Source organism: Podarcis muralis, chromosome 12 (genome assembly GCF_964188315.1).
Source record: "Podarcis muralis chromosome 12, rPodMur119.hap1.1, whole genome shotgun sequence".
In the NCBI taxonomy this organism is placed as follows: Eukaryota; Metazoa; Chordata; class Lepidosauria; order Squamata; family Lacertidae; genus Podarcis; species Podarcis muralis.
The window spans coordinates 3,676,195-3,700,219 of record NC_135666.1 but is presented as its reverse complement, the minus strand read 5'-3'; the positions used below and the strand labels follow the sequence as shown (position 1 = coordinate 3,700,219).

The 24,025-nt window shown below is 45.1% G+C and overlaps 1 protein-coding gene across 2 annotated transcripts in view; it reads right to left on the bottom strand.

Annotated features, from left to right (window-relative positions):
• Window positions 1-13,251, bottom strand: part of SCAP (SREBF chaperone) — a 63,501-nt gene extending 50,250 nt beyond the window's left edge. The window contains exons 1-2 of one of the 2 annotated variants that reach the window (XM_077936635.1): window positions 13,108-13,251; window positions 3,666-3,714 (exon numbers count right to left, since the gene is read on the bottom strand). The gene's annotated coding sequence lies outside the window, so the exon portion shown is untranslated. The remainder of the gene's footprint in view (window positions 1-3,665; window positions 3,715-13,107) is intronic. The other variant, XM_077936634.1, reaches the window with a different exon arrangement.
• Between the last annotated feature and the right edge of the window lie 10,774 nt (window positions 13,252-24,025).

The window sequence follows — 24,025 nt, the reverse complement described above, 5'->3', positions numbered from 1 at the left end:
CAAGCTAAATGGCCTGTGAACAGCAGCTAGTCGATCACACATCATATACAAACAAAGCAAGGTAATAAAAACAGTTGTTCTCATTGGCTGCACCCTTGGCTCCTGCCCTTTGGAAGTCTATTAAATTTGGCCTTTGGATGCCTCAAGGGACCTGAGGTGGGTATTTTTTTATTATTATTATTATTATTATTATTATTATTATTATTATTATTATTATTAAAGCACTATATAGTTAGGCTATGAACCACTCTATCAATGGGGAAATGGCAGGTGTAAGTAGAATACCCCTAACCAATCCTAAATACAGTTGAAGTTGTCATGCTTGTGGTCTGGCACCAAATTTCTGCATGGTCTGAAAAACTATGGCTTGCAAGAGCCAACTTTATTATTATTATTTTTTTATAATAATGTTTATTAAAGATTTCCAGAAAAAGTTAACAACCCAACAAAGAAAACCACAAGAAAAACAACAGCGAACAAACATCAAAAAATCCCAATAGAAAAAACACCCAAGAAAAAGAAAAATACAACAAAAAAGTTTAGTATAAAAAGAACACTCTTTCATTTTGATAACTTTCAATACCTTATTCTCATTTACTTCCACCCGCCTTCCCTTCTTGTATTCCAATTTAAAAATTAGTTCAGCAAGATCATTAACTGTTCATCTTAAGCCTTTATCCTTCTCTTTATAATCTATTTATCTTGACCACTTAAACCCCTTCATTTCATTTTTAATGCCCTCAGCATTCATAAATTTTACAATGTTTTTGTAGATAAACTTTAAACTTCTTCCAGTCCTCTTCCATCTGCTCCTCTCCTTGATCTCGGATTCTGCCGGTCATTTCAGCCAGTTCCATATAGTCTATTACTTGCATCTGCCATTCTTCCAGAGTGGGTAGATCTTGCGTCTTCCAATGCTTTGCAATAAGTATTCTTGCTGCTGCTGTAGCATACATAAAAAAGGTTCTATCCTTCTTTGGCACCAATTGGCCGACTATGCCCAGGAGAAAGGCCTCTGGTTTCTTCAAGAAAGTATACTTAAATACTTTTTTCAGTTCATTATAGATCATTTCCCAGAACGCCTTAATCCTTGGGCACGTCCACCAAAGGTGAAAGAATGTTCCTTCAGTTTCTTTACATTTCCAACACTTGTTATCGGGCAAATGGTAAATTTTTGCAAGCTTGACTGGTGTCATGTACCACCTATAGATCATTTTCATAATATTTTCTCTTAAGGCACTGCATGCCGTAAATTTCATACCGGTGGTCCACAACCGTTCCCAGTCAGCAAACATAATGTTATGACCAATGTCTTGTGCCCATTTTATCATAGCCGATTTAACCGTTTCATCCTCAGTATTCCATTTCAACAGGCAAGAGTCAACTTTATGGTTGAAGAAAGTTGAAGAAGAGTGTGCGCCAGTCAGAAGCTTGTAATGTTAAACCATGGTTTAGCATTATGGCTGACTAGCCCCTTATTTACACTAAACCTCATTTTCCATTTTGTTGCTTGCTTGCTAGCCACCTGCCTGCTGCCCCATAATAATCCTTAAAAGCAAAGCACTGGTGATTCCACATGAAGTAAGTTACCTCAGCCTTGAATTCAACAACTCACCTGGTGGCCATAGGCGACCAGGAATTCCATGCAGGGGATTGAGCTGGTGGGGAAGGGAAAGATCATTCCAACTGTCCTCTGAAAGCTCACTTCGCTTCTGTGCTAGTTAAAGGGAAAAAGTCTCTTCCACCACAACTTGCATGAAGCTGGCAGAGTGGGGACAAATCACTCTGCCCTTCCTCCATCAGTCAGCTTGACAGAAAGCAATCGTTTTTTACTTGCCTGTGCATCCTTGCTGACTGCAGAGAAGAGGCTTATTCATCATAGCTAATGTGGAAACGCAGGCTACTGAATTCTTAGCAGACTAGTTCAAAATGTGCAGCTACTATCTTTTGTGACTTATTTACCTTGCTACCATGCTCAGGTAAACAAATATGGTCTAATAAGGGAGATGGATAAAGAGGATACCCAAGTTCAAATATCACCTGCACATGATCTCACTTGGCAAATGTTCTTGCTTGGCAATTCCTCTGCCGCAGCCCATTCACCCTTCCCTTACTCACGTCTCCCATCCATAGGCTGGCAGCCGGGCTGCCCCCGCCATCCCTGGGTGCCTGGGCAATGGAGAGCCCCCCCCCAGCCGCCCTGTTGTTGTTCTTCCTGTTCTTCCTCTTTGCAGTGATACCCTTATGCCAAGACCTGGCTTCCCCCTCACCATGCCCTCTCTCTCCCTGCTTGCTTCAGTGCCATGGGGTTCCCCGCTTCTTCCTGCTAGAGTGGCCAGAGCAAGGAGGAAGAAGGGTTTGCGGCGGCCTGCAGAGGGTAGGCCTTGGCATCACCCACTCGCAGAGTGGAGCAATGGCCCATCTGTTACAATTAAGTCATCCAATTTCAATACTGAGAAGTCTACCCTGTCAACAAAAATTGCTGAAGGCAATCCATAGCGTTCCTGAATTTTATTAAATTTAGATCCCACCCTTCCTCCCGAGAACTTTAGCTTTTCGTTAGGTTGCTAGAGACAGTAGCTCTAGATGAGTTCAGTACTTTGCTGGTGCTTATCTGAATATTTCATCTCAATGTTTGAAAACAAAATTGTAGCATTGAAGCTGCAAAGGTGTGATTTGCTAATCTGCTTCACTCACTTGGGAAAAGGGCAAAACAAGAAAGCAGCTGGTTTATTCCTTTAAACTGCAATCAAGTTAAGTGAAATACGAGAATGGAGAAGTATTTGGCTTGAAGTTATCAAAAGCGATCTGAGGAGAGTTAAAGGAGAAAAACAAGGAAGAGGGAAATGAGACTCCAGGCTACTCTCTCTGGCAATACAATTTCACAATGTCTGCCATATAACAGGCAGGGAGAGAGACCCCTGATGTTTGTCAATATCATGTGAAATTTCACACAAAATAAAACACTTATTTCTATAAACACAGGTACTAGGCAAAGGGTAAAGAGGGTAGCATAGAATTCCTGACAACCTTACCCTTTCACTCTGAATTTGTCTAAATCCCTTTCAAACCATACAAGTCTTGGGGTAACAAATTCCTATGCATTGTGCAAAGAAATACTTTTTGCCTATCCTGACCCTCCTTCTCCTTTCAGTTTCACTGGGATGGTCCCAGAGTCTAGTACAGTATTATGGTGTGTGGGGTGGGAAGGTGGGTGTGAAATGTCTCTATCTACTTTCTCAACACTATATAATTTTATGCACCTCTTATCATGTCCTCCCTTATTCCGCTTTCCCCAAAACTAAATGGCCACAAACTTTGTAACTTTTCTTGCAGGAGAGTTGTCACAGATAGGAGAGTTGTTCAGGGAAGTTTTTAATGTATGATATTTTAGTGTTTTTTTGGTTTCTATGGAACCCGCCCAGAGTGGCTGGGGAAACCCAGCCAGATGGGCGGGGTATAAATAATAAATTATTATTATTATTATAACCCTGCCCGTTAAATAACCATCCCCAAGATCATCATGGCATAGAAAGGCAAAAGAGTTGTACTTTGAAATAGGATTTTCACTACATCAGTTAAGCAGACACCAGCAATCTCCTACATACTCCAGGCATGCTCTCTGATCATCAGAATCAAAACCTCCCCGCACAAACACTTCTTACCTTACTTAGCCAGCCATCATCGCCTCATTCTCACTCCTTGGGATTAATCCTAGGGATTAATTTGGAGCAGTTAATCTCCATATCATTGAAACAGTCACCATATAAAGTTCACTGTTGCCCTCTTACCCCTATGGCTTACCAAAATAAATCCATGAAGCAACACCTGTCACAACCACCCATTTTCAAACGCAAAAGATGTCTCCATACTAACAATAAAAAGATGACTTAAGAACTAGTAAGTCTTAGCTGCCCTAATTCCTTCAGCAATCGTTGGGGCATTTTCATGAGTTCTCAGTTTTAGGTTAGCTCCATTTGAAAATTGCTGCGCAAGTCAGTTTCCTAGAGAAAAAGTTCGGTTTTGAAGACCAAGACTGTGAACTGAACAATGACCCTACTTTGTGAGTATGGTAACAGAGTGAACTCAGTAATACCAATACACCACTGTTCTCCTTTTCCGTTCTCGTGGGAAGAACTGTGCCCTTGCAATATATAGGTACACACAAAAGCAAAGTGAGAACAGAGCCCTTCCTTTGGTTATAACTGAAGCACTTGTCACTGGAAGCCGGACAATGCTTGCAATTCCTGGCTGACCAGTTCAAGAATTTGAACTTCAAGACCTCTCAGCACTGTGGCTTGTTCTCTGTAGTATGTGTTCTGTTCTATCTAGCGACACCCTTAGATTAGAATACTGAGGACAGAAGAGGACAGAGGGGAGAGGAAGGGAATATTGAACTAAATAAAAAATCCATGGTTCTCAGCAATAAACTCACTTGCTCCCTTGTAATAAAGCAGGAAGACACACGGGAAAGTAGATTCTAACCTGTTATTGCTGATTGGGAGAAAAGAAGAGTAACACAGAAGCTCATCAGCACTATCCTTTTTAATGTAGGTTTTGCCGGCAGGTTCAGAGCTACCTTGCATTCTTCCATCATTAACCAAGTAAGATGATGGAGCTGCTTTGGGCTTTGAAAAACAGCAGTGAACCAATAGCAATACAATCTTGGCCATAACAGTAAACAAAACGAACAAGGCAAATGTAAAGTTCCCAATAGCTGAACTACTCATGAACCTCACTTTGTTTATTCATATAGCAGCAGAAGTAGCTAGGGAGTTCACCTACAAAGATGATGTAACTAACACCTCAAATTACAACTTCAGTTCTAGAAGATAAAATGTGTGGTGGAGAGAAGAAACAGGTTTCAGAATCATGTCTCTAATGGAAGAGAAAGGCTCCTTTCCCAAAAGAATTGCAGCATTGCAACAACAAAATTTGGAATCAGCACAGTTTAAGCATTTTATCCAATCAGTACTACAATTCCATAGTAGGTGGAAATAGTTTCCTAACAATTAAAAGACTTAAGGCAAATCCATGGATTATAACGCGTTCTCATTAAATTTCTATTATTATTTCAATACATTTTATTCTACTGCAAGTTTGAGGCTGTGTTTTAATTTGTGAGTCAGAACTACCATTCAGCACCAAAACTGATCTTGCAGAGCCGTTCTCACAAGTCATGGTTTCTCTAGCACTAAGTTTCACAGAACATGTGCCAAAGGTGTTTGCTGAACAACAATTGCAAATATTCCCAAAGCACTACCACACTCCAAATTAGGAAACTGTGAAAGGACAGCGTCTATAATTTTGACTTGCTTAAAAATATCTCTCATTCTTTCATGAACTGATGGTTGATACCTGTATGAACTGAAAAATGCAGAATGGTAGATGTCTTAAAAAGCAATCGTTTTAAGCTACATCAATGATTCCTTTCCCTGTTGACATTTTAACTCCCTCAACATCTACCACAGAACTTCATCACACCATGAAGGTTTCTGGGGTTTTCTGGGGTGCAGATGAGGGCCAAGCAAAAGACAAGGACGAGTTACTCTGCACAAACCAAGAGGATGTCTTAGAACACAGTTTAACAGTGAACAGAACAATGTACTTTCCAGTTTCCATTTGCTGGCGAATTGCAAACCATGGCGTGTCAATTCAGATTCACATCAACCACTGTTAAGCTTCCTGAATCATAGTTTCGCTGCTGACTGAACTGAGCATTTAAAATTTTCAGTTGCTGCAACTGGAAAGGCTACTGCTATTACTACCAAAGACCTCTCTATCATAGTTAGAAAGCATCAGGAACATTATGGTTACAAATTACTAGGCCAGTAACCTCATCCAAATGCTTGCTTTGAGAAGCCTCGGTGGACTGGTATTGCAATTATAGCAGATATTATCCCACAACAAGATAACATAATGTATGAGACTTTTGCGGGGAGGGAAGATGCTAGAACAGAAACTTCAGCACAATGTGGTGTTTTATTTCCATTTCATAAGTTCATTAATAACAATGCATGGATGCTAGCTGCAAATAGAACCATTTCACTTTGTGTAACTATAAAGAAAAAGGGTTTTAAGTGTTAACCTTATGGTATTTGATCCCAATTAAAATTAAATGGGGGGACACGGGTGGCGCTGTGGGTTAAAGCACCGAGCCTAAGGCTTGCCGATCGGGAGGTCGGTGGTTCGAATCCCCGCGACAGGGTGAGCTCCAGTCACTCAGTCTCTGCTCCTGCCAACCTAGCAGTTCGAAAGCATGTCAAAGTGCAAGCAGATAAATAGGTACCGCTCTGGCGGGAAGGTAAACGGCGTTTCCGTGCGCTGCTCTGGTTCGCCAGAAGCAGCTTAGTCATGCTGGCCACATGACCCGGAAGCTGTATGCCGGCTCCCTCGGCCAATAAAGCGAGATGAGCGCCGCAACCCCAGAGTCGGCCACGACTGGACCTCATGGTCAGGGGTCCCTTTACCTTAAAATTAAATGGTGCAAGAACTGGCCTTTTGTTGAGAGAATGCTCAGAACTAGGGACCTACATACAACAGGGGTATTAGAATAGTGAAGTTTTTGGAATCTGTGCAAATTAGTACTATGCAAAATATGAAATGAGAGTTAAATTCCAGAGATGACAAGCAAGGACCTGAGAGTGAGCAAAGAACAAGAACTCAAGGGCTGGGCCAAGCGAAGGCAAGTTGAAGCAAGAGACAGAGAGGATGTTCATGAGATGAAGAAAAGATTAGTAGTACTGAGGTCAGGGATCAGGGAGGGCAGAAATGATGTGGAGATAAAGTGGGGAGGAAAAAGAAAATAAGGAAAGTGATCAGGTGGCAGGGAAAAAAGAAAAGCAAGTGAGTGATCAGATACATGATCCCTTCCAACTTGATTCTTAGACAAAAAGGACCACTTCCTTCCATCCCTCAAGCCTTAAGATGCACAACATGAATGTTCTTACTCAACCACAGCGCTTCCTATTGTGAATACGGCATGGAACGACACATAAATTAATCTTACTGCCTTTTAGCTGTGCTTTTGTTAGAGGCAGAAATCTAAGAAAGCAACACAACAGGCTAATTGTCAGAGATGGCATCACAGCACAGTTCACAGTTGTGAACGTATTTCTTATAGCTTTGGCCTAATCAAACAGAGCTCGGCAGCGAGGAAGATGGAGATGTCATTTTACTGACAACTCAATATTTTACTTAAGCATGGCAGGGACACAAATTCGCGCAAGATTTTTTTTAGTTTATCTGCAAGTAACTTCTTACAGCTATGTCGTGACTTGCCTGTCCATGATTGCAAACTCTATACATATGGAAGTGCTCTCAAACTCCGAAATATCTTACTTTTCAAGTCCTGGATTAGCATTTTTTCCTTTCCACTCACTGATCTCTGGACCCAACCCAATGACTTCATACAAAGGATTTCACTCACAAATCCTCAGAGGAGAAACTTTTTTTTTTTTTTAGCGGTTCTTGTTTTTATCTTGAGTCTCGTCAGGGAAAAAGGCAGGGTGTATATATAAATCTATAACAACAATAATAAAAGACTCACTATGTAAGGTGTTGAGAGAAACCTAGCTTCTAGTAAAATTATCAACCTTATAATGAACTCTGAATGAAGTTAACAATGTATCCAATAAATAGCCTAAATGCTTAGCTGTGAATACATTCCTTCCCTGTATTCTCAACCCTTCTCAGATTAGAAAGTTTGAATGAGTTTTAAATTGTCATAGCTTATTCTATTGTGGTTTTAATTTTCTGTACGTTTTAAATTATGGTCGTAAAATTATACTCATAATTTTTTTTTCTTGTAAACCGCTTTGAGGTTTCTTCTGCAATCAAGTGGTATGTATTTTTTTAAATAAATAAATAAGTACCCTACATCTCCAGGACCACCCTGGCTAAAGAAAGGCCCACCACCTCAAAAAATGTACAAATATATATACAGGGCAGTGCACAAGAAATAATAATCAATAATACACATATAAAATCAGCAACGTTTTTAAACCAAATATACATAAGTATGTTATATGTATGGGTAGACTTACTGGAATAAATATGTTTTAGCAAGGATCTAAAACAGTTTAGCAAGGGTGCCTGCCTGTTAATAGGCAGTTCCAAAGCACAGGTAGGTTCTGCCATACCAAAATACTGATTTCTCAGAGACTGAGACATCATGCAGAGTCACAGCAAGGGTTTGATTTTTATCCCACATTTTCCCAGCCTGGCACCATGTCTCTTCCATACGAAATTATGGCTAATCACTATTTTTCAAAAAAACAACAACAACCCACACATAGTACTGTCCTTTAAGGGGAGTAGAATAGAAAGATCATAAATATTTAAATGCAGGTCAGAACACACATTTAATATGCACTGCGAAGGTTGCCAGCGTGGCATCTGTGTGCCCCATAGAGGCCGTTTTAAAACCCACAGGGTTCTGGCCCCACACCTTGAGAGAAGCATTCCTATGCAACCAATATAACAGGTTGCAGTGTGTGTGCGCTTGGTTGTGGTGCCCACAACAGTTTAATTGGCTTGCAAATGTGCCCTCAGGCCCAAGAAGGCTGGTGATCCCTGGTGAACTGCCACCCTGAATAGCAGCAATGGAAGTGTAGGTTAGTGATTCACAATCCATATTATGCTTGGTTTTAAAAAAACAAAAACCAAAAAACAGTTGTAAATTCCACTAGATAAGAGCCTTGAGGATAATGCAGTTTTCTGTCTGAGCTAACAAAAGAAATTATGGTAGAAAACAAGGGGAATTTCCTTTTGTGAACTCCTGAAGAACGTCTCTATTTCCATTTGCTTAACTGCTTCATGCAATACATTATTTCCTATGGGAGTCCTTAGTGCTACACGTCTGTAGTATGCAAACAAAGCAATCACAGATATGGCCAACAGCACTTTCTGTGGGAAAGGGCACTGCAGCAATTGTGAGAATGCCGCTGGCTTTTCCGTAACTGCCCGGTTCAAAACCAGCTTGCAATGCATACTACAACCAGGATCGCCTGCATGAGACATGCAACATACTGTGCTAGCTACAGAACTGACACTAGACGTGTACACATAGCACGGTCCCCTTCCACACTTTTACTGCTTTGCCATGTACCCAAGCAACGTAGTTTTCCCTTTCATGTTCCACAAAACAACTGTCACCACTGCTTCATGACTATAGTATATTATTGGTGTTTTGCCATGGTGAGTAATAGGGCTCTGCACTGAGCCAAATCAGGAATATTCAGAGGGTCAAGGTTGAGTCCACCACACACAGCCAAGGATTGCTGTGAGTCAGGTTGGATGGGCCCAGAGCGATCCCTGGCTGTCAGGGGATGGGACATCGGGCAGGAAGAAGAGCCAGACTGAGCCCTACCTGGCTGTCTTCCTGGGAGAAGGTAGACTCAGTGCCATAGCTCTCCACCCTGTTCAACACCCCTGCCATGCGGGACCAATGCCTCCGTAAAACAGCATCAAGCCTGTAGAGCGTGGGTAATGCTTTGCAAGCGGCTTTCCTGCAGCACTGCACAGGATCAGGTCTGTTAAGCATGAGGATCCAATCCTGTGAAGTGCTGGTTGCTGCTCTTTCATGATCAGCTTCCCACTTGTGAAGGAGGAGCACTGTGCAGGATCAGATAATCCTGCTTACCAGCTGCAAAGCAGGATGATCTTATACTACACAACACTGGTGCACATCCCCCCCCCCACCAAAAAAAACCCCTTTTAAAACCTTACTTCCTGTCCATAAAGCAAACCAGCTGAGACCTACATTCTTTCTCCTCACGAAGATTTCATCGACCCAGATCCATTTTTTACAAGGAGAAATGTTATCACTCTGTCTGCCCTCAAGGCAACATGATGTGAAGTTTATTTCAACAGGGAACATTTGCATGTTATTTAATGGATAATATCATTATTAAGTCATCAACTAGGTCTTGACACAGACGCTACATTGTTTCATTACTTTTAAATATAACATATATAATTTTAAGATTTCTATTCTGCCTCTCCTTAAAAGAAAATCCCTAGATTGCTGACCAACAATTCATAAAAAATAAAAGTTACACATTTAAAAACAACCACACAGACATCACATTAAGAGACTAGACTCAGCTAAAACCTGGCTACATAAGAAGGCACATAAAGGCAAACATAATACAGTGGTACCTCGCGTTAAGAACTTAATTCGTTCTGGAGGTCCATTCTTAACCTGAAGCACCACTTTAGCTAATGGGGCCTCCTGTTGCTGGTGCGCCGCTGCTGCGCGATTTCTGTTCTCATCCTGAAGCAAAGTTCTTAACCCGAGGTACTATTTCTGGGTTAGCGGAGTCTGTAACCTGAAGTGTGTGTAATCTAAGGTACCACTGTAACTGATTTCCAAAACTCCCACTTATTTGCTTTCACAACTGCGAAGAAGGCTATCATGTAGACCTGTGCACTTTTTTCCTTAATCACACCGATACTCCTGAAAGCCAAGTTTCTCCCTCACTGACTCACAGGGTTGCAGGGAATGTATTTGAACACACACTAGGAAAATGTGACGTGAAAGTAATGACTCAAGAGTAGAGGTATAGGGCATTGCTAATGCAACCACTTGCTTCATGAAGTAAGCCATTTCCTGTTAGCATCACGAAATAAGCTGTTCACTGTTAACAGACACAGCATCTCTTTGAAGGGAAAAGCGTCTTAGCATAGTGACCAACAACCTGAGCTATGAATAAAGATGTCTGTGGCTCAAAGCTTGCCTCTGCCATGAACACCCTTGGTGGCTTTAGGCAAGCAACTGTCCCTCAGCCACAGTCCCTCCACAGTATGGGAGATAATAATACTAACGTACTTTACAGGTCTGTTGCAAGCATTAACACTTGAAAATGCTATAATAAGTGTTGATGTGAGTAGTGAAACCAGACTCAAACCCATTGCTTACTTTTAGATGTCATGCCTGTTTGCTCAGGATTTGTGGAAATAAATCTGATGTAAATCGAGCAGTGCTGACAGTACTGCACTTGTGCTATACTGTTTTAGTTTTGTACTTTTTAGATGTTTTAGGTGTTAACAATTGTATTTTTTACTCTGCTACACACTTCTCTGGGCTCCTTTAAGAGGAAGAGGAGGGGGGGGGACCACAGAAAAAATATTATCATCTATTGAAAAAGAAGAATAGCCTGGCAAGCTTGTGTGCGTAAAGCTGAGTCCTCTTTCTACTCTGGCCAGAAGCAACATGACATTCCATGCTCACTCTGCCCTTCCAACCTAGAAAGTTCCCTCCATTCTATACTTTTCTCATCCCTACCCCCAATGTCAAACCTATGCATGATTGTTGAGAAGTAAGGCCCAACAGAGCTTCCTCAAAGTAAGTACAGACAGCCCTACTATGTCCCTTCCTACATCTCTAGAGCACACTGAAGACTATACTAGTTTTCGCCCGATATTGAGTTACCTGAGGCCTTGTTCTTATGCGGTCGACATGTGTTTGGGCTGTAAGTCTTGATATTCAAATACTCCTCCACACCCATGCACAGAGCAAGCTAAATAAATCATTGCCTAATGGAGAGAAAGTTAAGACCACTGCCTTTCTCCATGACACGCTAGTTTTCAGCTACAGGGATTTGTGTTAGCATACTTTGAAGGGTTAGCTAGGTTAATCTGTGGCACTAAAAATAAAAAGTCTTGCACTGTCTTAAAAAGGTTGACACGTTTTATTAAAGCATGCACTTATGTGGATTCAGCAGAAAGCTTATGGCACCATAAAATGCGTTAATCTTCAAGGTGCCACATCACCTTTTCTTACCATATATTGCAACGGACCTCACTTGATAGGTGGCGTATAAGGGTATAAATAAGGGTATAACAATTTATTAGTGATATTAACTGGTGGGGAGAGAAGTGAAGCAGGCACATCCTGCCATGTCACCCACCTAACAGGGTTGTTGTAAATATTTTTATTGAACAGACAGACCATATACTACGCACACGTGCCCTCAACTCTTAAGAAGGGCAGGATTTAAAAAAGGAGACTGGTTCGTATAATATAACCTCCTCCTCAGCCTGGCCCTAGAAGCCACCTAAGTAAAAGGCGACATGATCATTTATAAAACTATGCATTGCATGCAGAAAGTGGGTAGAGAGAAGTTTTTCTCCGTCTCCCGTAACACTCTTGTAGAAAGCTGAAGGTTGGAAGAGGAGGGCCAGATAAAAGACTTGAAGTGCGCAGTTAAACTCTGGAACTGCCTTCCACAGGAAGGGGCAATGGCCAACCACCTGAATGGCTTTTTAAATGATGGTTCATGGAGGGCTACCAAAGGCCACTGTACTCTTCGTCCACAGCTGGAGGCAGCGGTGCTTCCAAATACCTGTCGCTGGGTATCACAGGAGGGGAGAAAGTTTAGCGGTTCAACGCCCCAAGGGCCACCTGCATATCCCTGCCTTGTTAGGTTTATCGAGAGTGCAATGAGATTAAGGGCCACCATCTGAACGATAATCTTGATCATTTTATTGTCCTTTTTACCCATTGTTGTCATTTTAATTGTATATATTGCTTGTTTTATGTTGCTATGGCCGTTGGCTAATGCGAATAAAGTTTATCTATCTACAGTGGTACCTCAGGTTACATATGCTTCAAGTTACAGACGCTTCAGGTTACAGACTTCGCTAACCCAGAAATAGTGCTTCAGGTTAAGAACTTTGCTTCAGGATGAGAACAGAAATCGGGCTCCGGCGGCGCGGCAGCAGCAGGAGGCCCCATTAGCTAAAGTGGTGCTTCAGATTAAGAACAGTTTCAGGTTAAGAACGGACCTACCGAACAAATTAAGTACCTAACCCGAGGTACCACTGTATCTATCCCTGCCTTGCAAGGGGGTTGGACTAGATGACCCTCGGGCGCCCCTTCCCATTCTGTGGGAAAGCGCTGTGGCGGGTTTCCCCCGCTCGGCCACTGCGGGAACAGGATAGCTGGCCTGGGTGGGGCACCCTCGGGCCTGATCCAGCCGCAGGGCTCACCTTAGTCCGTGCTTAACCTCTCCCCCTCCCCCCCCTCGCGGCCTACTGGCGCCCCTCAAACCCTCGCCCAGTCCCTCAGCGGCGTCGCCACCGAGAGGAAGCCCGTCACCTCACCTGAGCGGCGGGGAAGCGGAAGCTTAAAGAGGGCCGGCTTCCTCCTCTCTCTCTCGCTCCCTGGCGCCGGCGGCTCCGCTCCCTCTCCTCTCGCGCGCTGCCGCCTCAGCCGCCGCTCCGCCTCTTTCCCCGCCTCAGGCCTCGCCAGCGCCAGAGCGCATGCGCCCGCACCTGCGCGCGCGCGCTCCGCCCCTTCTCTCTGCTAAGCCCCGCCCATCCCTCGATGTATATAACTTGCCTCCCCCCTCCCTGGATGAGAAATGACGTCACGGCGCCGAGCGTCACTCTACTCTGACCACGACGCGCACGCGTCGCTGCCCCGCCCCTCTTTCTCTTCAGCTCAACCCCCCCCCCGGCTAAGCCACGCCTTCCTTTCCCTCACGTCACCGTCCTAGGCCGGCGCGGAGGATGAGCGTCACCCTTGATCGCTATGCGCATGCGCCAGGAAGGAACCCGGTTTCCCTCCCCACACGCATTGGTCCGTACAGTTCAGTGTTGTCTGCACTGACTGGCAGCTGCTGCCCGGTATTTCAGGCACAGCTCTCTCGCAGTCCGGGGGTTGAACTTGAGACCTGCTGCACGCCAAGCAGGTGCTCTACCACTTAGCTAGGGACATTTCCTTTAAAGTAAAGCAAGGTTCTAATCTTCACGGTTCTAAATATAAACTCATTTTTTTTAATATAAAAAAGAAAGCACCTAAGATTCCAGTCCTCATGATGCCAAATACAAGGCAGCTTTAAACAGGAACACGAATATTAAATATTAAACAGGAATATATTTTTTTCACTTTTAAAAATCCAATTTGGAGGAGACTCTTGAGAGTCCCATGGACTGCAAGAAGATCAAACCTCTCCATTCTGAACGAAATCAGCCCTGAGTGCTCACTGGAAGGACAGATCCTGAAGCTGAGGCTCCAAGACTTTGGCCACCTCAGGAGAAGAGAAGACTCCCTGGAAAAGACCCTGATGTTGGGAAAGATGGAGGGCACAAGGAGAAGGGGATGACAGGGGAAGAGATGGTTGGACAGTGTTCTCGAAGAGACCAGCATGAGTTTGACCAAACTGCGGGAGGCAGTGGAAGACGGGAGTGCCTGGTGTGCTCTGGTCCAGGGGGTCACAAAGAGTCGGACACGACTAAACAATAACATGATGTAAGAGATTGTACTAGAGACAACAAACACAAATCCAGCTTGATTTCAGATTAAACCTCAGAATCGTCACAACAATTTACAGCGATTTCATCTTCATTCCTTTTCCCGGATTTTTTTGGTTAAGCCAGTGAATAAACTGCCACTCTGTGTTACGAAGCTACTATTGTCACTCAAAAGAGAGAGAAAACAATTATGCCAGGTTGTGCCTGCTTGCTTGTGTGATGTACAGTATAAGGGGCAGGTAATGAGTGATGTCTTCCATTTATCTGCATGTGGGAACTTGTTGTAGCAGCCACCCAAGACTCCAATGGGCATCACTTGGAAGCGCAGATCAATAAAGGCATTTCTTAAGGAAACTGGTCAGTTTGGTAAGATGTTGTTGTTTAGTCGTTTAGTCGTGTCTGACTCTTTGTGACCCCCTGGAGCAGAGCACGCCAGGCACTCCTGTCCTCCACTGCCTCCCGCAATTTGGTCAAACTCATGCTGGTAGCTTCGAGAACACTGTCCAACCATCTCGTCCTCTGTCGTCCCCTTCTCCTTGTGCCCTCCATCTTTCCCAACATCAGGGTCTTTTCCAGCGATTCTTCTCTTCTCATGAGGTGGCCAAAGTATTGGAGCCTCAGCTTCAGGATCTGTCCTTCCAGCGAGCACTCAGGGCTGATTTCCTTCAGGATGGAGAGGTTTGATCTTCTTGCAGTCCATGGGACTCTCAAGAGTCTCCTCCAGCTCCAGAATTCAAAAGCATCCATTCTTTGGCGATCAGCCTTCTTTCTTTGGTAAGATAACCCACTCTAAAATATACTGCTCTCAAGGATGGCTACCAAGGGGGAATTGGGTGTTTTAATTAGTTGCAGGTCCCTTCTAGAGTCTATCCAGAAGAGTCAATCCCTTAGTTGACACGTACTCAATATCAAAGCAGAGCTCAGATTTGGAAAAGAATAGTTGTCTAAAACATCTTGATAGGCTGCTTTCCAGAGTTGGTTATGACCCAATTCCATATAACACAGGGCAAGAAAATGCTCAGGTCTAAAATATAAAATAAATGTTCATAAATGTACCAGGCAAACAGATACATAAATATATAAAGCCTATGTCTGAAACAGCACAGGAAAATAATCCTGAAGCCATGTGACTCTCCCAAATAACCTCAAATATTTCTCTGCAAGGAGGAAGGAAATGGGAAAACCTCCCCATTGGCTCTTTGCTCACAAATCCTGTCTTAAGAGTGTATCTGTATATGAATAGGGTGAGCCTGTGACCTGGATTCAGGAACTGAGTATTTACCATCACCAAAGAATGGCCAGACTGCTCAAGTAATGCAATCAGTGACCATTATCAGGTACCCTGGCAAACAGGATTTCTGCTGTAGACCGCCTCCTCTGCTGTTGACTGCCTCCTTCTGTGATGTATGTGTGATGTTTCAGTGGGGTGGTCTTGGGCTCCAGGGTGGGTAAAAAGTCTATATAACAGCTTGCATACCAATGTTCTGGTTTCCTCCTACCTCCTGCATGTGGTGAGGACCCTGTTACAACAGTTTAATAAAGATCAGGTTTACTAGCTGCCTTGCTTCTCAATATTCTCTGGTTGGCCTCTGTTATTTTCTCCTACTGATAGTGTGATAGGAATTCTGAGGTCTTAGATATATGTTAAATGTTCATAAGTGTACCAACCAAGCACGTACATAGATCAGCACAGGAAGACCAACCTGAATCCATTTTGATTCCCAAACTGACCAAATGTTTTCTCTGTAGTAATAATAATAATAATAATAATAATAATAATAATAATAATAATAATTTATTTATACCCCGTCCATCTGGCTGGGTTTCCCCAGCCACTCTGGGTGGCTTCCAACAAAACACTAAAATACAAGAACCTATTAAACATTAACCTATTAAACATTAAAAGCATCCCTAAACAGGGCTGCCTTCAGATGTCTTCTAAAAGTCTGGTAGTTATTTTTCTCTTTGACATCTGGTGGGAGGGCATTCCACAGGGCGGGTGCAAGGTCACAGGAAAATGGAAAAGCCTCCCCATTGTCTTTTCCTTCACAAATCCTGTCTTAAGGGTATGTCTGTGTATGAATAGGGTGTGAGCCTGTGACCTGGCTCAGGAACTAAGTATTTGTCATTACAAAAGACTGGCCAGGCTCCCCAGGGTATCCAGTCAAGTGATCTTTATTAGGTAACCTGCCAGACAGGAGAAAAACAGTGCACTCAGATTTCTGCTGTAGACCGCCCTTCCGTGATGTAGGTATGATATGTCTGGGGGGTGGTCTTGAGCTACGCCCCTTCTGTGATGTATGTATGATGTTTCTGGGGGTGGTCTTGGACTCCAGGGCGGGCAATTTAAAATGTCTATATAAGGGCGGACACACCTGGGTTCTGGGTCCTCCTCCTTTCCTGCATGTGAGGGGAGCACCCTGTTGCAACAGTCAGTAAAGATCAGGCTTACCAGCTGCTTTGCTTCTTAATGTTCTCTGGTTGGCCTCCGTTATTTTCTCCTACCAATAGGGAACCTAGGTATGGACTCTATATGGGCTCTTGGGTACACCATAACGGAAAGGGAGCAGTTTTTTTCTTATAACGGTAAGCATAGTAACATTTTTTAAAATATACTTTTATTTTTTTTATATTTTTTTTAAATTTTAAAATATACTTTTAACTGAGTGCAGTCTGCTCTTGCATTAATTGTTGGCTGCCTGCATTCTGCAAGCTGCTGGGTTTTGCTATAAGCAGAATCTGCTGCTGTTCACGTACCAATAGAGCCTGAGGTCGCAGGTTGCACAAGGCCAGCGATGCATTCATCCTCTTTAGGGAAGAGAAAACAAATCTAATCTCTCCATCCCTGTTTCAAAGGAAGAGGCACCAAACTGCCTCTTCCTTCCACCAATTCATATGACTGCCTTTTTTCTTCTTTTTTTACAGAAATAGAAAAATTTAAGCCTTCAAAGGTGAGGCGTGTTATATATCAAAAGTAATAATGACTGGGAGAAAAAAAAGTATGGTGAATCAACAGATTCCAATTTGTCGTAAAGAATTTATTCTATCTGGAACGGACTCTTCTCTGAAACCTCAACCCTAGTTCTAGGCAGGGCAAAGCACAGCTACCAATGGCCCTCTTCTCCCTAAATTTGTTCCTCTTTTAAAGCCATCCAAACAATTTAAAATACAGGTTAAAATGCGATTTAAAATGCAGCCTCATTTTAAAAGTAGCCCATGGATCAAAACCGTAAGGGAAGGGGAACATAAGGGTCAGACTGAGTCCAAACCAAAGGCCAGGCGGAAAAGCTCTGTCTTGCAGGCCCTGCGGAAAGATGTCAAGTCCCGCAGGGCCCTAGTCTCTTGTGACAGAGCGTTCCATCAGATCGGGGCCAGTACTGAAAAGGCCCTGGCCCTAGTTGAGACCAAACTAACCACCTTGCGACTTGGGACCTCCAAAGTGTTGTCATTTGTGGACTTTAAGGTCCTCCGCGGGGCATACCAGGAGAAGCTGTCCCGTAGGTACGTCATACCTACCGGCCACCTAGCGCACCAGCAGCCACCCTGTCAGGCCTGCTGGAGGCGGTGGCCGGCTGGGCCTTGGAGTTCCCTAACCTATTGGTATTGGGGGACTTCAACATCCATGCTGATGCCACTCCCTCCTCACAAGCTCTGGACCTGGTGTCTTCCATGGCGACACTAGGGCTCTCCCAGTTTGTTTCGGGCCCCACACATCAAGCAGGCCACACGCTGGATTTGATCTTTGGCGTCGGTATAGATGTGATCATGTTTCCTTCGATGAAGGTGCCATGGTCTGATCACTACGCTCTGAAAGCCAGGATTGACGTTCCACCCCCACCCTGCTTGGGTGGCGAGCCGATTTGGGCTCGCCCGCGGAGGCTGATGGACCCTGATAGATTCCGTCAAGCCTTGCGGGACCTTGCTCCCCCTGGCGACTCATTGACTGAGCTTGTTGAGGGCTGGAATACCCAGCTCCTGGCAGCCATCAATGAGATCGCACCTAAGCGCCCTCTGCGACCCCGCAGAAACCGGGCTCCCTGGTTTACCGAGGAGCTCCGGAAAATGAAGCGGGACCTCAGACGGCTAGAGTGAGTATGGCGGGGTGCCCGTGACGGAGCTTCAAGAACATCCTATAGAGTTTTTATGAAAACCTATGAGATGGCAGTGAAGGCCGCTAAGAAGTCCTACTTCTCGGCCTCCATTGCATCCGCTAGCTCTCGCCCGGCGCAATTATTTAGTATAATTCGGTCTTTAACGTCCCTCGAAGGACAGCCAAATTTAAATAACAATTGGACACACAGCTGTGAGGCATTTGCGAGCTTTTTTGCGGAGAAGGTCCTGTTGCTCCGCCATGACCTCCCCGCCAATTTCGATACAATAAAGGAACTGGAGGCCCCTCGACTGTCCTCGGGTCCAGTATTGGACCACTTTGACCGGATATCCCCAGCCGATGTGGACAGACTCCTCCGAGCTGGAAAGCCCACCACTTGTCCTCTCGACCCGTGCCCGTCCTGGCTGATTAGAGCGTGTCCAGACGAGGTGCGGGCCCCCCTGGGGGATATCATCAATTTGTCCCTTGGCACCGGGACATTCCCAGGGGAACTGAAGGAGGCAGTGGTGCGCCCGCTTTTAAAGAAAACATCATCAGATCCCTTAGATCTATCCAATTACCGCCCGGTTTCGAATCTTCCATTCCTGGGTAAGGTGACTGAGAGAGCGGTTGCGGAACAGCTTGGTAGGTTTCTGGATGAAACATCGGCTCTGGATCCATTCCAGTCCGGCTTCCGCGCTGGTCATGGGACCGAGACGGCTCTGGTCGCCTTAACAGATGATCTCCGTAGGCAGCTGGATCGAGGCGGGTCGGGGCTGCTGATTCTTCTAGACCTGTCAGCAGCCTTCGACATGGTCGATCACGAACTCCTGGACCACCGCCTTGCCGACGTGGGGATCCAGGGCACAGCCCTTCAATGGCTGCACTCGTTTCTCTCTGGTCGGGGACAGAGGGTGGCGCTTGGGGGGGAATTGTCATCCCGCCACTCCTTGGTGTGTGGAGTGCCTCAGGGTGCGATTCTCTCCCCGATGCTTTTTAACATCTTTATGCGCCCCCTTGCCCAGCTTGTCCGGAGTTTTGGGCTGGGCTGCCATCAGTATGCTGATGACACCCAACTCTATCTGTTGATGGATGGCCATCCTGACTCGGCCCCAGACACACTGATCAGATGCTTGGAAGCTGTGGCTGGATGGTTACGTGGGAGCCGGTTGAAGTTAAATCCTTCGAAGACAGAGGTCCTCTGGCTGGGACGGGACGATATGAGATTGAGGGGGCAACTCCCTTCTCTTGCGGGGGTGCAATTAGTGCCAGCACCGTCCGTTAAGAGTTTGGGTGTAATCTTCGATACCTCCCTCTCCATGGAGGCGCAGATTGCAGCTATAACAAAGGCGGCATTTTTTCATCTCCGCCAAGCTAAGCAGTTGGCTCCTTACCTCTCTCGCCCTGACCTAGCCACTGTGATCCACGCGACGGTCACCTCCAGACTGGATTATTGTAACTCGCTCTACGTGGGGCTGCCCTTGAGACTGACCCAGAAACTCCAGCGGGTGCAGAATGCCGCAGCGAGACTCCTTACGGGGTCTTCGCTGCGAGTTCACATTCATCCGGTGCTATACCAGCTGCACTGGCTCCCGGTGGAGTACAGGATCAGGTTTAAGGTGCTGGTTTTAACCTTTAAAGCCCTATACGGCCTAGGACCCTCGTACCTACGGGACCGCCTCTCCTGGTATGCCCCACAGAGGAACTTACGGTCTTCAAATAAAAACATCTTGAAGGTCCCAGGCCACAGAGAGGTTAGGCTGGCCTCAACTAGAGCCAGAGCTTTTTCGACTGCGGCTCCAACCTGGTGGAACGCTCTGTCGCAAGAGACAAGGGCCCTGCAGGACTTGACATCTTTTCGCAGGGCCTGTAAGACAGAGCTGTTCCACCAGGCCTTTGGTCAGGGCGCAGCCTGACTCCCTCCTTTGGCAATCTCTACAAAGCTTTAGTCTATGGTTGCCATCAATTTGTATTTTAATTAATTTTTAGAATGTATTTATAATGTTGTACTGTTTTAGTGTTGTTAGCCGCCCTGAGCCCAGCTTCGGCTGGGGAGGGCGGGATATAAATAAAATTTATTATTATTATTATTATTATTATACACTTCACACCCAGCTTATCCTAGGTTTAGCTGTCTGACAATAGCAGGTGGGGTTGAAGCCCTGTACCAACTCTGAGTGTACACATCATTCCTGTCTTCCCACACTTCATTACTGAAGATGTGGGAAGTCATCAATCACAGCTGTCAATATACAGAGCACCCACGTTCCTTTTCCTGCAGCAGGTCCGAGACAGAATGTCAACACCGTGTGTCATATTATGGAATACTAATATTTATACCCCGCCTATCTGGCTGGGTTTCCCAAGCCACTCTGGGTGGCTTACAACATATCTAAAAATATAATAAAAACATCAGTCCTTAAAAACTTCCTTAAACAAGGCTGCCTTCAGATGTCTTCTAAAAGTCAGATAGTTGTTTATTTCCTTGACATCTGACGGGAGGGCCTTCCACAGGGTGGGCGCCACTACCGAGAAGGCCCTATACCTGGTTCCCTGCAGCTTCACTTTTCGCAGGGAAGGAACCTTCAGGAGGCTCTCAGAGGAAGACCTCAGTGTCCAGGCAGAACAATGGGGATGGAGACACTCCTTCAGGTTCACTGGGCCGAGGCCGTTTAGGGCTTGAAAGGTCAGCAGCAACACTTTGAATTGTGCTCGGAAATGTACTGGGAGCCAGTGAAGATCCTTTAGGACCAGTGTTATATGGTCCCGACGGCCACTCCCAGTCACTAGTCTAGCTGCCGCATTCTGGATTAGCTGGTTTCTGAGTCACCTTCAAACGTAAGCCCACGTAGAGCGCATTGCAATAGTCCAAGCGGGAGATAACCAGGGTATGCACAACTCTGGGGAGACAGTCTGTGGGCAGGTAGGGTCTCAGCCTGTGTACCAGATGGAGCAGGTAAACAGCTGCTCTGGACACAGAATTAACCTGCACCTCCATGGACAGCTTTGAGTCCAAAATGACTCCTAGACTGTGCACCTGGTCTGTCAGGGGCACGGTTACCCCATTCAGGACCAGGGAGTCCCACACATCCACCCGCCCACTGTCCCCCAAGAACAGTACTTCCGTCTTGTCAGGATTAAGCCTCAATCCAGCCACCAACTGTATCTAGACACTCACACAGGTCCCTTAACTGCCCTCACTGGTTCTGATTTGAAGGAGAGGTAGAGCTGGGTATCATCTGCATACTGGTGAGCACCCAGCCTAATCCCCTGGTGATCTCTCCCAGCAGCTTCATGAAGATGTTAAAAAGAGCATGGGGGAGAGGACAGAGCCCCAAGGCACGCCACAAGGGAGAGCCTAGGGGTCCAAACACTCAGCCCCCAACACCTCTTTCTGGACACAGCCCGGGAGGAACTCTGTATTTGGCCCTTGGGAGACTCTCCTCAAGCTGGGATCCACATCCCCAAGCGAGACCTCTCACTGGTTCTGCTTTGAGTCCTCTAGTGCTTCTGTATGGTGATAACCGTTGGGACGCGGGTGGCGCTGTGGGTTAAACCTCAGAGCCTAGGGTTTGCCGATCAGAAGGTCGGCGGTTCGAATCCCCGCAACGGGGTGAGCTCCCATTGCTCGGTCCCTGCTCCTGCCAACCTAGCAGTTCGAAAGCATGTCAAAGTGCAAGTAGATAAATACCGTAGGTACCGCTCCGGTGGGAAGGTAAATGGCATTTCCGTGAGCTGCTCTGGTTCTCCAGAAGCGGCTTAGTCCTGCTGGCCACATGATCCGGAAACTGTACGCCGGCTCCCTCGGCCAAGAAAGCGAGATGAGCGCCGCAACCCCAGAGTCGGTCACGACTGGACCTAATGGTCAGGGGTCCCTTTACCTTTATGGTGATAACCATAACATTGTAGAGTTGGAAGGGATACCAAGGGTCTTGACCAAAGATTATTCATGTATGCCACGACTGCTGCTAGGATCTTAATAGCCCAAAAATGGAAAACACAGGAATTACCAACTATGAAGGAGTGGCAGACAAAGATGAATATGCGGAATTAGCAAAGCTGACCTAGAAGGATCCGCAGTCAGGAGGAAACAAAGTTCCAAAAAGAATGAAGTAAATTTGTGGAGTATATAAGTGAGAACTTTAGAAATCTGAAGATTTATTTAGCAGGGCTGAAATAAATCTTATGACATGGACTAGATATTACCAAGGAACTGTGGATTAGAGACTGGAATAAGAAAACCTGCTGAAGGGAGGGAGGGAAGTCAATGCTCGGTAGAGCGGAAATAATAATAATAATGATAATGATTTATTATTTATAGCCCGCCCATCTGGCCGGGCCTCCCCAGCCACTCTGGGCGGCCTCCAACAAAACAGCAAAATACAATAACCTATTAAACATTAAAAGCTTCCCTAAACAGGGCTGCCTTCAGATGGCTTCTAAACGTTTCGTAGTTATTTTTCTCTTTGACATCTGGTGGCAGGGCCTTCCACAGGGCGGGGGCCACTACCGAGAAGGCCCTCTGCCTGGTTCCCTGTAACTTGGCTTGTCACAGCGAGGAAACCGCCAGAAGGCCCTCGGCGCTGGACCTCAGTGTCCGGGCAAAACGATGGAGGTGGAGACGCTCCTTCAGGTATACTGGACCGAGGCCGAAAAATAGATGTAAAAGGATATGAAATATCAGTGTATTTTGTTTGTGTGTATGAAATGAAAACCTAATAAAACTTTTTTTATGTATGCTACAACAGCAGCAAGAATACTCATTGCAAAGTATTGGAAGACAGAAGATCTACCCACCGTGGAAGAATGGCAGATGAAGGTGATAGACTATATGGGACTGGCAGAAATGACCGGCAGAATCCGAGACCAGGGAAGAGAGACGGCGGAAGAAGATTGGAAGAAATTTAAGGACTATCTTAAGAAACATTGTAAAATTATTGAATGTCAGAACGATGTTGGTTTAGAAATTAAGTGGTTTCTAGCTGTAATGATTATGTAATTAAGAAAAGAAATGTTGAAAATCAATAGAAACTATGGGGGGGATTTGCTGAATTAAATAACTAGAAATTGGAATACAGAAAGGGGAGGTATGAGGAGGTCGGGAAAGTAAGGAATTAAGAAAATAAGGGATTGAAACTATACTTGTTGTTGTCTGTGTTTGTATTTTTGTTCGTTTTTATTTTATATAACTTTTTTTGAAACTTCAATAAATATCTTTTAAAAAAAAGAAATGAAAACCTAATAAAAAGCATATTAAAAAAGGAAGGGATACCAAGGGTCATCTAGTCTAACCCCCTGCAATACAATGCCTCTTGCTTGAATGGAGTGTGACTCTTACCTCTTATTCTCTCTCTCTCTCTCTCTCTCTCTCTCTACCTCTGGCAGCTGGCTTTACACAGCTGGAATGGAGCCTCCTTTGCAAAGGCAACAGTCACACCCATTGGCTCAATCCACTTTGCCTCTGATCCCGCTCACCAGTGGATTACGGCCCCCAGAAAACGGCTCACAAGGGAATGTCGTCCTCAGCCTTCAAATGGTCCCCTGCTCCTGCTTCAAAAGAACCAGAGCCCACTTATCAGTATTTTTTAATCGGTGGGGAGCCTGTCGTCCATCGCTGCCTGGCTCTTCAGCGCACTCTGCCTCCCAGGACCCAGAAGACAGGCACATTAAGGAGAT